This window comes from Sciurus carolinensis, chromosome 17 (assembly GCF_902686445.1).
Source record: "Sciurus carolinensis chromosome 17, mSciCar1.2, whole genome shotgun sequence".
NCBI classification, from domain to species: Eukaryota; Metazoa; Chordata; class Mammalia; order Rodentia; family Sciuridae; genus Sciurus; species Sciurus carolinensis.
The window spans coordinates 55,251,668-55,264,400 of record NC_062229.1 but is presented as its reverse complement, the minus strand read 5'-3'; the positions used below and the strand labels follow the sequence as shown (position 1 = coordinate 55,264,400).

Sequence of the window (12,733 nt, the reverse complement as noted above, 5' to 3'; positions counted from 1 at the left end):
GGACATCTGGGGCTTGTAGTTTAATGGTAGAGTGCTTGCCCAGCATGCAGGAGGCTCTGGGTTCAATCCCCAGCATCAAATAGGAAAAAAAAAAAAAAGGAGGTATAAGGAGATTTAGGACAGAGAAAAAGTTGCAGTAGTATAGTCATACAAAGAAACCCCACACAGCAGGGAAGGAACCACAGCATCTCACATCAACATGGCGGAAACCTAAAAATGTATTCAGAAAGTTACAGGAGGTGGTGGCCTGAATATGTATGAAATTTTAAAGCATGCAATTCATATATGCGCCACACATCAGAGCCCCAAAATATATGAAGCACACACTGAGATGTTGGAAGGGGAAAACAGACAGTTCTACAATAATAGAGTTTTCAACACTCAGATGTCAATAGTGATAGATCAAAAAGGAAACAGAAGATTAAATAACACCAAATAACACCATCAACCAATTGAACCCAACAGATAATTATAAAATATTCAACCCAACAACAGACTACACATTGTCCCTCAAGTGCACATGGAAGAATCTCCTGGACAGATCACACATTAGGCAGTAAAACAAGTCTTAATAAATTTAAAAAGACTGAAATGAACCAAGAATCTTTTTAGATCACATTGGAATGAAACTAGAAATCAATAACTAAAGGAAAACAGGAAAATTCACAAATACGTAGAAATTTTTTAAAAGTTTAAACGATTGATGGGTTAAAAAAAAAATCACAAGGGAAATTAGAAATACTTTGAGACAAGTGAAAAAGAAAACACAAAACACCAAAACGTGTGAGATACAATGAAAACAGCACAAAGAGGGAAATTTATAGCTCTACTTGCAGACATTAAAATAGAGGAAGATCTGAAATAAAAACCTAACTTTACACTTAAAAGAAATAGAAAATAAAAGAACTAAACCAAAAGCTAGCAGCAGGAAGGAAATAATAAAGATTAGAGATAAATAAAAGTAGAAAAACAATAAAGAAAATCATGAAGACAAAGTTGGTTCTTCAGAAAACAACAAAATTGACAAACTTTTAGTTAAGGAAGAAAAGACTAAGAAAAAACAAAGACTTAAAAAGAGATTCACATTAGTAAATTCAAAATCAGCAAAATCAGAAATGACAGTATGGATATTACTATTGATCTTACAGAAATAAAAAGGATTATAAGAGAACTTTATAAACAATAGTACGCCAATAAATTGGATAATCTTGGATAGAAAAATTTCCAGAAACTATCTACCAAAACTGAATTGTGAAGAAATAGAATATCTAAAGAAAACTATAATTAGTAATGACATAGAATCAGTAATCGAAATCTCCCAATGAAGGAAATCTCTGAAACAGATGGCTTCACAGTGAACTTGACCAAAAACTTAAAAGAATTAACAAACACCGACCCTTGTCTAACACTTCCAAAATATTGAAGGGGAGGGAAAACTTCCTAATTCCGAGGCCAGCAGTACTGAGCTATCAGACAAAGACACTGCCAGAAAACTACAATCTAATATCTTATGAATATTAATGCAGAGTCTCAACAAAACACTAGCAAACTAATTTCAGCAACATATTAGAAGGATTCCACATCATGACCAAATGGGATTTGTTCCTAGAATGCAAAGATGCTTCAACATACAAAAATTAATACATATAATATACATTAGCCAAAAGGAAAAAAAAAATTTGACAAAATTTAACACCCTTGCATAATAAAAACACCCAATAAAGAAGGAATAAGGGGAAACTTCCTCAACATGATAAAGGCCATCTACGGAAAAAACCTACAGCCAGAATGAATCAAAAACTATTACCCTAGGTAAATATATGATTACAAAACGGTACACCTTTACTTCATGTACAAACAGAAACAAGATGTATCCCATTTATTTACAATAAATATGAATTAAAAAACAAAATCTATAGCCAATATGACACTCAATGGTGAAAGCGGAAAAGTTTTTCCTCTAAGATCAGGAACAAGATGCGTACTTTTGCCATTGGTATTCAACATAATATTGGAAGTTCTAGCCACAACAATTAGGGGGAAAAAAAGGGAACCAAATTGGAAAGAAAGAAATAGAATTATATCTGTTTGCAGATGACATGGCCTTATGTATACAAAACTAAAAATTATACACTGAAAACAAAAATAAATTCATTAGCGCTATTAAAGAAGTTCAACAGGGTTATAGGATACAAAAATCAACACACAAAAATTCATTAATTGCATTTCTCTATACTAACAATGAACAATCTGAAAAGAAAGCCACTTATAATAGCATCAAAAAGACTATTAGGACTAGAGAATAAACTTAACCAAGGTGTTAAAAGACTTGTACATTGAAAACTACAAAACATTGCTGAAAATGTTAACGACAACAAAGAAAAGCAAGGACCTTCTATGATCATGGACTGGAAGAGTCAATATGCTTACAATGCCAATACCACCCAAGGTGATACAGATTCAACACAATCCCTATCAAAATTCCAGCTTGTATCAGTCAGGGTTCTCTAGAGGAACAGGATCAACACGAAATATGATGATAAAAAGGGGATTTATTAGATTGGCTTACACGACCAGAAGCTGGATTGTCCACCATGGCTGTCTGCAGCTGGAGAGCTGGAAGAACCAGCAACTGCCCAGTTCAAGAGGTGGAAGTCCCAGAACAAGAAGGATCAACAGTGCTACCCTAGTCCAAGACCAAGGCTTCTGGAAACTACCTGGAGAATCACTAGCAGAGTCAAGAACCAGTTCAAGAAGAGTTAAGCTCACATCCACATCTGCTTCCTTGTTCTCCCAACTTTTATTCCATCCAAGCCACCATGCTCTTGGGCGGTGCTGCCCATACTTAGGGAGGGTCTCCACTTCAGTTCACTACTCCACATTCCAATCATTCCTAGACATGCCCCCGTTGACACACCCAGAGACCTTTTAACCTTGGGCATCTCTTAATCCAATCAATTTGACAATTCAAATTAACCATTACACAGCAGCACTTTTTGTAGTAGAAAAACTCATCTTAAAATTTATATGGAATCTTAAGAAACCCCAAATAGCAAAATGAACAGGAAATCTTGAAATAGACAAATAAAGCTAGAGGATTCACAATCCCTGATTTCCCAAAGCTACAGTAACCAAAGCAGCATGGTAGTGGCATACAGACATATATTTAGACTAATGAAACAGACAGCCAGAATTAACCCTTGCATAAATGGTCAACTGATTTACTTTAATGGAACATGAATATTTTTAATAAATTTCATATAGCAGTGAAGACTCTGAACACTTAAAAACAATTACATTATATAATAAAAATAACCAATTCCACAGAACACTTGCAAATGCAAACTTTCTCCTCCAAAGAAATTTGTTTTCCCACATCTGAATAACAAATGATCTAAGAGTCTTCAGATTCCAAAGTATGTACAGAACTTTTGATTCTATAGAAACTGATGTGCAGTGATTGAGAAAAAAGAATGTTGCTTTGTCCAACAACAAGTCTCTTATATTTTTATATCGACACATTTAGTAATCACGTTTTTCTTACATTAGTAAATGAAAACCTGGACCCGTCTGCATATAATAGTGTTCCTATTTCCAAACACTATTTCAAATGAGATCACGTGTGGCTCTTCACGACTTAATTTTAGCCACATGCACAGAACCATGCGCGAACTACCCATAACCCCTTGAAAATAACCCAAGCAGCAGTGGGGACGAGATCACAGTAGATGACACGGTAGTTAACAGTGAATCACATCCTGCTCCTGAGAACTCTGCTCAAACACCATTAGGCTTGTCCACTTTCCTATTAATGAGTGAAGGGCCTCATTTCTGGTGTCAGAGGTGGGTCCCTCTAGCTACCAAGAAGTGAGCAGCTACTGGCAGTGAAGGTCACTGGTTTGCCTAGAACTAAATGGTCACTATCGACATATGCTTTTAAAAGCTCCAAATCTTCTTCACCTAGCAAAGACCTGCATCTTAAATTTGATTTAACTATCTATATACATTTTTCATTGTTTCTATCATTTTTAGACATCTAGACTTTCCAATTAAGATACAGAAACCTAGGACACAGACTCACTGCCAGTCAACTCTGTTGGTGCCTTTGCACATGCACGTGTGACAGGGGGATGTGGCAATCATCTCTCGCTACAAGATAAAATTAGGCCACAGTACGTGTTCTCCATCAGGCAGAACCCAGGACAGCACGAAATGGAACTTAAAATTCTAATCAACCACAGTGATCAGACTTACTTCAATACTCAAGAACACTGTGGTCAGACATGTGATCAGAAAATGTTGGACTTTGAAAACACAATTTTTTAGCCAAGTGCGGTGGCACATGCCTGTAATCCTAGCGGCTCAGAGGCTGAGGCAGGAGGATCAAGAGTTCAAGTCCAGTCTCAGCAACTTAGTGAGGCCCTAAGTAATTCAGTGAGACCCCGTCTCTAAGTAAAGCATAAAAAAGGACTGGGGATGTGGGTCAATGGTTAAGTACCCCTAGGTTCAATCCCCAGTACTGCCCCCCAAAAACTTTTTAACCTTAAAAAAATAAAATCACTTTAAAATATTTGTAATTTGTCCCTTGGTTTTTGGTTATTTTGGAAATCCGTCCTTCCTGGATGTGTCAATCATTTTGGAATCATTCGGAATGATTCAGTTGTGAAGTTCCTAAGATCAGTTCCTTAGTGGTCAACTGATTTGCAACAAGAGCATCTTTCTTTCTTTCTTTCTTTCTTTTTTTTTTTTTTTGTGGGGGGCATGATGGGGAACTGGGGATTGAACCCAGGGGTACTTAACCACTGAGTCACATCCCAGCCCTTTTTTATATTTCATATAGAGACAGGGTCTCCCTAAGTTGCTTAAGGTCTTGCTAAGTTGTTGAGGCTAGCTTGAATTTGCAATCTTCCTGCCTCAGCCTCCCGAGCCACTGGGATTACTGGCATGTGCCACCATGCGCTGCACAAGAGCATCTTTATATGGGGAAAGGAGAGTCTTTTCAACAGTGTTGGGAAAACTAGAATGTCACATGATAAAGCATGAAGTTGAACCCTTGCCTTTACCATATACAAACATTAACTCAAAAGAGATCAAAGACCTGAAGGTAGATCGAAAATTATAGAAACCTGGTGAAAAAAAAGTAGGGGAAATCTTTGTGACATTGGATTTGGTACTACTTTCCTGGATGTAAGATCAAAATTACAGGTAACAAAATAAAAAATAAATTGTACTTCCTAAAGTTAAAAACTTGTGCATCAAAGGACACGATCAACAGTACACCAAATAGAAAAAAAATTTTGCAAATCACACACATGCCTGATAAGATAGCAAGATCCAATATGCAGGGGCTGGGTTTGCGGCTCAGTGATAGAGTGCTTGCCTAGCACATGTGAGGCACTGGGTTTGATTCTCAGCACCACATAAAAATGAATAAATAAAGGTATTGTGTCCATCTACAACTAAAAAATATATATATAAAAAGGAAAGATCTAGTATGCATACAACCCAACAACAACAACAAAATCCAATCAACTGGCATAGAAAAGGATTTGAAGAGACCTTTCTCCAAAGAAGATGCATAAATGGTCAGTGAGCACAGGAAAAGATGCTCAGCATCACCAGTCTCTAGGGAAACAAGAATCCAAACCACAATGGGACACCTCTTCACATCCATTTGTATGGCTAAAAACAAAAACAAATGGAAAACAGGCGCTGGCAAGGGGGCAGAGGAGCTAGAGCCCTGGTAGCGGCTGGTGAGGAGGTACAGTGTAGCAGCCACTGTGGAAGACAAGTTAGCAGTTTCTCAAAAATTAAACAGAATTACCATGGGACCCAGCAATTCCACTATGCATATACAAAAGAACTGAAAGAGAGGCCTTAAACAGACACTTCTACACCAATGTTTGCAGCAGTGCTAATCGCAATAACCAAAAGGTAGAAAGAACTAGACTGTCTCAAAACAGATGAGTGGAGAGACAAGACGTGGCATATACACACAATGGAATATTACTCAGCCTTAAAAGAGAAGGCAATTTTTTTAATTTATTTTTTTAATTTTTAAATTTGTTCTAATTAGTTATACATGACAGCAGAATGCATTTTGACACATTGTACACAAATGGAGCATAACTTCTGATTCCTCTGTCTGTACATGGAGCTGTCACACCAGTAGTGTAATCATACATGTACACAGGGTAATAATGTCTGTCTCATTCTACCGTCCTTCCCATCCCCACCGCCCCTCCCCTCCCCTCACTCCCCTCTGCACAATCCAAAGTTTGAGAAAGCATTTCTGATGCAAGCCACAGCATGGATGAAGCTTGAAAACCTTACACCAGATGCCAAAGGTAAAGATTAACATGACAGGATTCCACAATTTGCAAAAGCAAATTCAGAGATGGCAGGGGGACTAGAGGTTACTAGGGGCTGGGGAAAGAGGAGCAGGGGAAACAGTGTTTCTGTTGGGAGTGATAAAAGCATTTTGGGGAGCTGGAGGTGTAACTTGGTGGCAGAGCACTTGCCTGGCATGTGTGAGGCCCTGGGTTTGATCCCCAGCATAGCCAAACACAATTTTTTTTAAAAATTGGAAATGAGTCGTGGGTATGCCCATTGTGACTGGACTTAACGCTACTGAAGTACACTCTTAAAAATGATTAAAGTGGTAAGTTTTATGTTACATATATTTTACCAAAAAAAAAAAAATCTCCAACGCATGCCACGTGGAATTCAATTCCGGATATTGTTAAGCGCCTCCATATTATGAGCAAGAGAAGTGTAAAGACGGGAGGACGGTAGTTATCGGGAGTAGGGAGGTGTACCCAGGGGCTTCCGCTTGCACCTGTTATCCAGGTGACATCTGCACCTCAATCTAGGTGACAGGCACAGAAGTCTGAAATGACTGATAATAACTGAAGTTGACAAGATTAGAAGCAACATGGGCAGCTTGACCAGGAGGCACTGAGCCGGCTGTGGACAATGAAGACGAACCCTTCCTTGTGGCTAAGGTGGCAGCAGCCATTTCCTCTCTTTTGTCCCCGGCATTCCAGGACCCCACCTCCTACCAGGCTCTGCCTCCAACACCTCCGATGCCACAACCTCCAATAGCCTCCAACGTGGAGCGACCTTTAATTGTTCTGAGAGCTTGGGGTCTGGCTTGGGACTAGCCACGATCTCTCTGACCCTTGGGCAGGGATGAGAGGGGCCAGGTTGGGACTAAACTGGGACATTTCTGTCTGTACTCCTCCCAGGGGAAATTCCCTTAGGTGCCTCTGCCCCTCTGCGAAGAACCCCAGGCTGGGATCTGCTAAAGGAAGGAGCCGGGAGCATCAGGGCCCTCGCTGGCTCTCACTTACCCTCCCCAAGGTACGCAGTGCCCAGCCCCTGCCCACTCCCCACCCCGCCAAGGCAGGGGCTGCGGGGAGCTTTCCTCTTCTCCCTCGGCAGGGCTGGTGCCAGGCCTGGGAGAACTCCCCTGTTGCTGAGACCTACCAAGCCCCTCGGAAGACAGGTTCGGGCTGGGGAAGCAAGCAGAAGTCACTCAGGCTCCTGCTCTAAGTGGGGCGAAGTGCATCAAGCATGATGGGAAACGGGGAGGAGGAAATGGGGGCCGCAACCTAAAGGGAGTTCTTGGAGGTCAAGGACCCCTGAGCCCCTAGGACAGTGCCCTGTGAGGCTCCCAGACTGGGTGGATGGGCAGACTGGTGACAGGGGACAGGAGCTACAGGGAAGTAGCCCTTCCCACTTTCCAGAGCTGCCCATTCAGGGAAAGAGCTCCCTGGCATTAACAGTATGGGAGGTGGGTGGGAATGCGACCAGAGAGAGGAGGAGGGCGTGCGTGTTCATCTGGGTGGGTGCTGGAGCCAAAGGAGGAGTCGTGCCTACCACGGTTAGGCTTTGAAGCATGTGGTGGCATTCAAGTCTTCCTTCTGACTCTGGGTGCCTGTGTCCCAAACCCACCCTGTTTCCTGGCACCAACTTTGGCTACGCCTGGTCTAGGGCTCTGGCCGAGAGGAGAGGATGTGACCTGGTCCACCCACTTCGCCTGAAGGAGAGATTTCTACCTGCTCTACCTCACAGTCCAGGAGAGAAGACTTTCATGCCACATGTCCCCTCCTCCTGCAGCCCAGGGCGGCCCCCTAAGCTCTACCACCCACTGGTTGGCAAGCCTGGGTGCTGGCCCCTGGTTGCTGTGGCCTGGCTACCTGAGAGGCCAGGCTTTTAGTTCAGACTCCCACCCCCAAGGTCAGGATGGACACAGCGTGTGGGTCGAGTACAGAGAAGAAACAATGAGGAGTAACCAACCTGGCTTCCCACCCTGCTGTTTTTGCTGTTAACTTTCATCAAATAGTCCTTTGTAAGAATTCTCATTTCCAGTTCTCAAATCAAGAGATGAAAATAGGTTTGAAAAATTTGCCCAGTTTTGTGGTCAGAACACTGATTATCTTATATGACAAGACATTTCCTGCAATTCTGAGCATGTGAGAACAGTTGCAAAAGTTTTTTTTTTTTTTTAAGTAATTTTGGTGGAATTAAGATGCAACAGAACCATAACCAGAATAAAATGCTCGCTCACTGTTTCAGAAGCCCCACACTCAGGGCCCAACTCTGCAGAATTGTTGCCCGCGCAGTGCTGATGAAATGCTCTGAAAAGCCCTCCTGAACAGGGCTCCTAGCGGCACTTCCTTCCCCCCCATTTCTTGGGTGCACACACATCATGTTTCCTGTGTAGCTTTTGCCTAGCGCAGTGCACCATGTGAGGCTCTCACCCTTCTGGGTCACTCAAGTCCTGCCTTGCTTTGGGAAGTCACCCAAAAAGAAACGATGAACGCGGATGGGCTGAGTGGTCCCAGCAGGGCCTTCACGTCAAACAAGGCCTAGAACCTATTTTGGCTTTTGAGACGCTCAGGCTGAATGGAAAATAATGATCCTGCTTTGGACACAGCTGGGGAGCATGTAAACCTTTCCAGAAGGTAATGGACATGTCCGATTTTTAAAGATGTGGTCCTTCGTCTCAGCACACCCGCTTCCAGGAGTTTAAGCAGAAGAGAGCACCGCACAAGTGGAACACAAGCACCAGGGGTCCGTCCAGCTTGGTCTATGCCCCCCAAAATTATACATAACCTAACTGCCCACCAGTAGGGTATTGCTCATTAAGAAGTGGGTCCATCCACACAGACGGACCTCAATTGGAACAGTGACCACACAGCCCTCTCATCACAGAAAAGCTTGGACAGACCTGGGTGAAGAACTCAATTACTCATGAACATCAAAGCTACAAAACTACCTTGCAGCCCTGGGCCTCAACACCTGAGGCCGGCACTGTTCTAGGCTCCTACCGGGCCTTCACATCTATCACTGTGCCCGTGGAAAAAGGTGGTAATGACGTCCTTCAAGACAGTTGCAAAAACTGCTGTGGCGGTCATGGCCTTCCTTGCCATTGCAACTGGAGTCTTGGGCGGGTCCCCTGCATTTTCTCACCTTGTCTTGCTGGCTTTGACCTGCCATCCCTGGAGACCACGCAAACCATGGTGCAGACTCAGAACAGCGGGAGCAGCTGCCCTGGCTGAGCGCATCGGAGGGCTTATTCCATTTGACACCCCCAAAGACCCTGAACGTTGGCGGGGTCTCCTTCACCATGGCATCACATCGGTCCGACAGAAACAAGCCCCAAAGGTCAAGCCCCGTCTACACCCCCTGTCAAGTCAGGCAGTGGAACCACTCCACCACAGGCCTGACCAACAAAGCCACATTAGGGGAGCCAAAAGGTCGTGGTCAGCAACGTGGAAAGGGTTCAAGCCACCAAGTGTCCACACCAGAGCTCTGGAAGCTGAGGAGGTAGTAAAGGGTTGGCTGCTTTCCTGCAGCCTCACAGAGCCTGCCCAGTGGCCTAAGGTGAGTGTGGGGTGGTGGCCCAGGGTAGGAGGGGTTATTGAGATGAGTCCTAAGCTGAGAGCTAATGACAGTTCAGTAAGTGACACTGGGCAGTTGCTCCTTCTCCCATAGAAACCTCACTGCCACGCCCAACCAAGGCCACCCAACAACCCCACCAAGATGCCAGAATGAGCTTCCTCATGACCCCAGGCCCCTGTGGTTCTAAGAGCCCCCGGCCTGGTTCCTGCTCCACCCGTCACCTCTCACATGACTCACTGCCAGCTTGCTCTCTGAGCCCCAGGTGCGTGGACCACCTTCCCCGCTGGGGCCTCCGCACATGCTGCTCCCTCCCCCGAGTGATGTCTTGACTGGTGCTCACCTGGCTCGCGCCTCCCCTCCCATCAGACCACTAAGGCCTCTATTGCTGGGAAGGCTTCCTTCTTCCTGGAGCTGCTTTGTACTTACTGGAACCTCAACAAATAAACTGAGGTGACCTGTGGAAGTTCCATTTCCCCAACAGGGTGCTGTGGCCTTGCATCCCACTGTATGTTAGGCCTGGCCTGAGGCTGCACTCTGTAATGCTGGCTGAGGGGACACAGGTGGGGGACAGGCCTGCCTGAGGCCCTGTAACCAAATGTCCCAGGGTGTCCAAGATGGGGATGCTAAGCCCATAGGTGTGTGCCAGGATGGACAGGAGCACCGGGGAGAGTGACACAGGGAATGTTCTCGATCCTGATCTGGTGGCGGCTACCTGGACACATACACAGATCAAAACTACACTTTACCGTGTGTCTAATGTACCTCGATTTAAAAATCAAAAAAATTTTTTTGTAGAGTCATATTCTTCAAAAAGCAGGTTTTTCTTCGTAGGAATCTCCTCTCCCATATATTGATACACAAAAAACAACCAAATTGGAAATTCTCCTCATCTCCTGAAAGAGCTAATTGCTTGCTCTCCAGAGAGGACTCCTGAGCCATGAAGGCCAGGCAATCCTTCTCCGCCCCAGGACCTGGCTTCTCATCCCTGCTAATTGCACAGAGGGCACCTGGTGAAGCTACTGAGGTGGGACAGGACAGGACACAAGCTGTCAAAGAAACCCCTCATCACTGCAAGCCCTCTAGTCTACACTGCCTGGAAAGCCAGGCTGTCCTCCCAGCTCTGTGGGGCTCTGTGGTGTGACCAGAGCAGGTTTCCCGCTGGGAACACGTAGCTGACAGCCTCCCAGGGCACCACCAATGCTTGCGACTCTGGGACTTGAGGCTGCTGTCCCACCTCCCCTCTGCTGCCCCACAGTGCCTCCCTGGGTCATAGGTCCCTGGGTTCTGCATTCCAGAAAGTGTCCTCTGTAACCCTCCTATTTGCAAGCTGGTCTCACCCCCCTCTTAAAACCTCTGTAGTGGGCGCCACCTAAAGCAGAGCTCAACGTGGGAAAAACTGGAGTCCTAAGGCCAGAGTGTAGCCTAGGCTGTCCTATAGCAGGGACAGTTCCTTGGGGTCATCTGTAGTTTTTTCCCCCACAGACATGTCTGTGGCTTCAAAATGAGTGTCCAAGGTGTGTTGGGGACAGGGTACAGCTAAGGTTGCTATTGGGAGACCCAATTTCCTCAGAGTCAAGCATCTGTTAGATGGGGTAGGAGTCTCAGGCTGACCCCTGAGGATAGGGCCCTCCAGATGTGCCCCTGCTCTGGGCTGCCTGGGTGAGTGGGCTACACAGCAGAGGGCCTTGGGTGAAGGTGGGGACACAGAGCTTTCACTGGAACTGGTTGAGGGGGAGGTCAGTGACACCAGAGGCCACCAAGCCCTAGTGTCCTGGTTGGTATGCAGTAACACAGGAGCAAGATGAAGTGAGAGGAAAACCAACCTCTCTTCCCTTTCCAAGGGTGCTAAACACCCTCCCTGCACCAGATTCAGCACAGAAGCCAGAGGCCACCACAAGATTGGCAGTGTTATGATTTAGAGATGGGATGTCCCCCAAAAGATCTTGTGTGAGACAATGCAAGAAATCTTAGAGGTGAAATGACTGGGTTATGATAGCTTTAACTTACTCAGTGCACTCATCCCCTGATAAGGATTAGCTGGGTGGTAACTGGAGGCAGGTAGCATGTGGCTGGAAGAGGTGGTCACTGGGGGACTTGACTTTAGGTTATATATTTTGTTCTTGGTGAGTGGAGCTCTGCTTCCTGGTTGCTGTATCCTGGGTTGCTTTCCTCCACCACACCCTTCCACCATGATGTCCTGCCACACTCAAGCTCAGAACAACCCAGCTGGCCATCTATGGACTGAGACCTCTGAGATTGTGAGCTCTAAAAAAACTTTTCTTCCTCTAAAATTGTTCTCATCAGGTCTTTTGGTCACAGCAATGAAAAAGCTGACTAAATGACAATTCATCATAAAAACACTAATGGTACTACTTCTAATTAAATTGTCAAATAAAATTGTCATTCTTGCATTCTACTAAGAATATACAAATCATGTAGTCAGTTCACTTGAAGAATTTTTACTGAGAGGTATTTTTTTGGTTTGATATGTAATTAGTCACATTTGTTCCAGTTTGCTTTTTGACTTTAGAGTTTGCTTCTGTTTCTTCTCAATTTAATTTTGGAATATGTAAAAACTCCGTGTTGTTCAGAAGTGAAAACTTGTAAAGAAACATTCCTAGGGTGATTTTGCTTCTTTCTTTACTGTCCATCCTCTCTCCCATTCTCAAAAATTTTATTAGTTTCAGATTTATTCTTCTGGTATGTTTTTCAAATAAAAACAAATATATACATTTAAAAACAAAAAGAAAAAACTGACTAAAACAGACAGCCTGGTGGCCATAAATCACCAAATTCCCGCTCAGCAGGGCCCATCCAGAGTTGC

The 12,733-nt window shown here is 44.3% G+C and overlaps 1 protein-coding gene across 3 annotated transcripts in view; it reads right to left on the bottom strand.

Moving 5' to 3' along the window:
* The window catches only part of Chdh (choline dehydrogenase), a 36,477-nt gene that overhangs the window by 17,799 nt on the left and 5,945 nt on the right, over positions 1 to 12,733 (bottom strand). The window lies entirely within an intron of this gene.